This window comes from Humulus lupulus, chromosome 8 (assembly GCF_963169125.1).
Source record: "Humulus lupulus chromosome 8, drHumLupu1.1, whole genome shotgun sequence".
Classification (NCBI taxonomy): domain Eukaryota; kingdom Viridiplantae; phylum Streptophyta; class Magnoliopsida; order Rosales; family Cannabaceae; genus Humulus; species Humulus lupulus.
In genome coordinates this window covers 3,325,660-3,331,659 of record NC_084800.1, presented here as the reverse complement: position 1 = coordinate 3,331,659, position 6,000 = coordinate 3,325,660, and positions in this window count along the sequence as shown.

Sequence of the window (6,000 nt, the reverse complement as noted above, 5' to 3'; positions counted from 1 at the left end):
TCTCTTACGTGATACGCAGCTCACCTCTCACTATATATGTATGTGTTAATAAAAGAACAGTGAAATTAATTCTCATTCATACATACATATAGATATTATTCAATAATTTAAAAATATTATAAGTTATTATTAAATTCACGTGTTATAAACAATTGGTGAAGAGGTTTTTGTTCTTTTACACTTATTATTATAAATTAATGTATCGTGGCTTCGAGTATATATATGGCTGGTGTGTTTTTTTCGAAGGCCATTAATATATGGATGAGTCAGATGTGATATATTTCACAATTCACCAATTCACACACAAATAAGGTGAAAATATTAAAAGTGGATTCTTTGTGGGCCATTACATGTCCAATATCAGGAGCTGAAGTCTACGCTCTCGCTTTTTTACGTCCATATATGATTGAGTGTTTCTATTTCGCAGATTAAGCTGTTTAATACGGTGGTTCAATATATTTTACAAACAGCTCAAACTAAATAACCTAACCAAATAGAATAAATCAGTAAAAACACTCAACTCTAATAATTTAACAAAAATTTAAACCACCTATTCTAACAATTAGGCGAATTGGAAAATATTTCAACCCACCCAAATAACTCAAAAAATCAAATAAGTGTTTTTTTATACATATATATTCTTGACGCAATTTTTCGCCAACAGATAATTATATGAATAAACATGATAGATTAGTACTAAATAGTAAACCGTAATATGAAGATAACTTAATTCTAAACTGGCGAATGGGAAGGTTATCACTCATTTCCTTTTAGGTGGTTCGAAGGTTAAAATCTCTCTAATCCACCAGTCAATATTATTGATATCTTTCGAGTATTCCTTACAGAGTGTTTCTTTACAACAAAAACATCAATCCCTTGCAACACCCAAGGTCTTGGTATTTATAGGGAGATGATACCTGGGTGTTGGTTAAGGGGGGCATCCCGTGACTCTCTTACCCATCATGTCATCTCCGTGTCACTGACGATTAATTCCTAAAACCTGACAGTGAGGTGTCGTCTAATCAATAGGTAAGGGAAGATAATGGGCCGCATGGCCCAAGACAGTCGTGGGGTGCCTGAACACGCACGTTTATACTGCATGTCCGAGAATTCAGGAATGGAATAGACATGTGATATCTAATATGTGCACGTTTGCATTGCGTGGTTGACTTCACAAATAGTCGGGGATGTCAGATCTATGCCGCACCTCGAGCTTGATGTAGCGTCAGCTCGTGATATCCATATTGCTGACTCGTTGCCTTCGAGTAGACTGCTAACTCTTTGACTAGCTCGGGCTAAAGAGGTGGAGACTCGTAACAGCAGCTCCGGGTCGACGATTTACACGTGGCGGATTGAATTATGTCATTTTCCAGCTCGCTAATAAATCGTGGATATTTAGGGCATACATATATATTATATAATGAGACTTTATATTTTTAAGCTTGAAATATATATACTATATTTTTAGTTTATTGAATTTAATTATTTCAAAAATAAAAATAAATATTGAAGATCAATTTAAATTGGTTAACCCAATCAAATTGTCAAATTCATTGGACAAATTTTTTTTCTTTTTCTTATTTGGGCGGATTACAATTGGATGTTTGTAACTCAATATTTACATTTAGTTACTTAAAATATGTGATAACTCGACCGACCAACCAATGTATAGCCCAATACCTAATATGTCATTTTATATAGTTAGTTAGACATACTTAATGATATTTATTAAATTAAAATATGTGAAATATAATATTAAATTACACCAACTGGTATGTCGCTTATTTGTGGCGCTGTACACCACTAGTCATGTCCCACCTCCATGTATATGTAAACCTACGTACGGTCATCATATTTGTATTTGTTCTGAGGTTAAAATTTGCAGAAACATATTAATTTCGTTTTGTCCCAGTCCCATGCCATACCATTCCATATGTATTTGCATACATACACAATTCTTTTCTTTATTCAAACTTTTTGTCCCTTTGATATTGAGGATCTTAACTTGGCCTTGCCTGCATATTATTACATCATCTTTCGTACGTTTATAAATGTTTTTGTTCTTGTGAAAGTTACTGATGCCTGGTCAGCCTGCTCATTATCTATTAATCATCAACCTTCATATAATTTTGGGGCTTTATGGTTGTACGTCCAATCCCAAATATATATTGCTAATATACTTCCATTTGTACTATTTAATTTGAGATAATAAACCCTTTTTCCCTCTCTTTGTGGTTTTTACCGAAAGAATTTTTAACTAACATTTATGTGTTCTTATGTATTTTTCTTATCCATTAACAAGTGGTATCTTCTATCTTAAAGGGGGTTTAATATTTTTCATTATAAAATAAGGGGCAAAATTGGCATTTTTGAATATTTTTTATGGGGCTAAAAAAAATTCAAATCTAAATAAGGAAAAAAAGAAGGATAGGTTTGAGTATATATAGTTATAGCTGGCTACGTGTCTGCATGTCTTTATATATTTAGTGTGTGATGATCTTACTAATTACATGTAAACAAACATTTTGGTCAAGATTTAGAATTGCATGAAAATATGTACACATCAATGGATCGATCGATCAATGCGTGCAGTCAGATTGGTAATTAATAAGCTTAGTTCTTGTAATATTGATATAATTATAGAACAAAGACCTGACATTATGATTGAGGATATATATATATATATATATAAAAGGAATATAAATTAATTAACTAATTAAGCATTATTTTTCTTGTCACTTTGTCCGTTTATGGATCCCCAAATTTTTACTTTTGCACTCTAATTCTGTATTGAATATTCAAATGGGGGCCAGAAGAACAATCACCACCTATAAAGCAGTACAGTTAGTAGTTGCTTTTATTAATTGCGAACATGCATCATTAATCATCAACGTGTAACACGCATCACATATGTATATGTACAATCAAATTATATATAGGGTTTATATTTTTTTTTTGTAATATATAGTTTGTTTCATTACATATTTTGACTATGTGTTTTGATAAAAAAAAATTTGGACCATGTGTTTTGTGAAATTGCTCAAATTGACTCTTACACTCAATTTTGATGAAGAAAAAATTAGATATAACAACACAGTTGTTAGGCAAAATGATTTTGGTTTTATTTTAAATTGTTAGTTTGGTGAATTATTTGTAATTTTAGCTCAGAAAACTTTGATCAAAATCGAGTTTAGGGTTCTATTTGAACCATTTTACAAAACACGTGGTCCAAAAAATCATTTGTTAAAACACATGGTCCAAACAGGTAATTGAACAAAACACACAATCCAAAAATGTATAAACCCTTATATATATAGGAGTTTTCTTAGATAGGAGATCACTTTTGCCCCTATCGTAGGAATATTTTCTATTTTCGACATGTGGAGAAATTATAACTCAATTTTTTTTTGCATGATGGTGTACATTATAGTTATAACAGACATCCCGCCAATTTTTTAAAAATTCCGAATAATTTATAGTGTTGAAATCAAAGTTCAAACAGTCAGTTACATGCGTGCCTAATTTTTTTTATACACGTGGAAAACAAACTATTTGAACTCTCATTTCGATACTGAAAATTATTCGTAATTTTCTGAAAAATAATCGGATGCATACTAAAACTATCATCTATGCAGTCATACAAAAAAAAAAACTCGGGTTATAATTTCTTCAAGCTTCGAAAATAGAAAACGCTCCTGTTGGAAAAAAAAAAAAAATACTCCTAAATATCAATTAATTAAACATAGATGCTTGGGGCAACAAATGAACATTTTATTTACATGTGGATTGGAAGAAAAATAAGAAGTACGTAGATTGAACATGGTTAGAATGTGGTTATTAATTAAGTAAATCCAGATATATTTTTTAGCTTGAGAATGTTCCTATTGAATACATCAATCAATATCATGGAAGGATAATCCTCTTTATTTGTTCTTTCTTTATTATTACTTTGGTATGGTAGTGAGTGTCATCGTCTTGATTCTTGGTGGGCATTGGTGCAAGAGAAAGTTCCAACAGATAATTATATATGATCTGGAAATCAATATATGTTTCTGTCAGCCCAACTTAACTTTTTCTTTTTCTTTTTCTTTTCCTTTGTTCAATATTCTCCAATATATTATATACAACCCAAGTCGCTAATCTATAGGTGGGCCAGTTTCAGATCGATGCATATATGAGCCTGTATAACATAGATCACGTTCTTCATGAATCACGATTAATACTGAGAAAAATGGTTTATAACTTAAGAATTAATTTGGACTTGGTTACGATATCTATTGGTAGACCCAAGCCAAATGTTTTTTTCTTTTTTATAACAAGTTTTAAGTAGTAAACATTCATTAAGGGTGTTTTTGGAAAGACACCCTGTATAATTAGAATTAGGTGTAATTCAGAGTAATTATTCGATTTGATGTATTTGTAATTATGTAATTTGAGGTAATTGAGGGGTTCCAATTAAACTCTCTAATTCTCATAGTTCCATAAGAATTTGGTGCAATTATATCGTGTAATTATTAATTTTTTTTTTTTAATTACTAACTGTTTTGTCAAACATGACAATAAGAATTCATAAGTAATATTACCACTTGATATCTAAATACATTTTGTATTTTAAAATATAGTGTAATTACTCAGATATGTATTTACTACCCTAGTTCTTTCTAAACACGCTCTAAAAAGTGAATAATGATAAAGACACACATTTATTTTACACATTCAAAATACACACAACGATGTGTCATTTATCTTAATCCATTCAAAAAAAAAAAATTAGGTGGGACCCATTATTGTTGTGCTTCATTTGAGTTCATACTAAGTTGTAATTACAGGGATTTTTGTAATTGCTAAAAGTGGGCTTAAAGTTTGGAAATAATGAGTATTGTAATGTTATTGCTTTCGTATTTCTCTCTCTTTTTTTTTTCTTCTTCAATAAATTATCGTCATGAGGTATTCGCTTTATAGGGAAAGAAGAAGAAAAAAAAATCACACAATATATAATAAATGCAAACTTTGTTATTTAATGATGGTCATGAGGTTCAAAGACTAATGGGTATTTAAAAAATCATATGCAAATATGTGTCATATGAAAATAGGGAGAACACAAGTCAAGTGGTGTATTTTATTACGAGTGCACAATATGCATGCTTTAACTCATGAATCATTAATTATAGTCTTTGTGAAACAAGTTATTAATGAAATGGGACCTACTCGACTAACTTAATAATAAATTTTATATATATATTACAAAAATGTGGTCATATGTACTATAAAAATCAGTAACATTTAATAGATGTGTCAACTTTAATTTAATTTGTTGACTAGCTAGCTATACATATCTAATTCCATTGTACTCTAGAATTGAAACATGTAATATTAATATAGGCTATAATAATTGAGATAATTTATTTGAGTTTTTAAAAAATTTACAAAATTGTCCTTTCAATTTTTATTTTTTGAAAACCCAAAAAAAAACATTGTCAAAATTAGAATATAACATCATACTATACCTGGATAATATTAAATCTCGAGTAGAAAGTTTGGATTATAACATTGGAAAATTAATATTTTAAAAATTCTGTTAGGTGAGAATAGAATAATAAATAAATTCACACAATTCATTTTTTACTTTTAAATATTTATTTCAATTTATTTTTTATTATAATTTAGTGATAATTATATGTTATATGAGATTTTGAATAGATTATGCAAAAATATGGCTTTGTTTAAAAAAAAAAAGTTAATCTATTGCTTTTTTTTTTTAATTTCACTTTTATGGGTTTAGTTTCCCATATTTTTGTATAAAAATTTGTTTATGTCATAGTTTTACTCTTAATCAAGTTTATTAATTTGGAAGGGTATGTTTATAATTTGATTATTTTTTTTAGCTTATTTGATTTTTTTATATTACTTGTATATAACTATTTTTATATTAAATTTTTTCATAGTTGTTTTGTACAAATTTTTTTTTGTAATATGAATTATGTTTATTATTATTTTTTT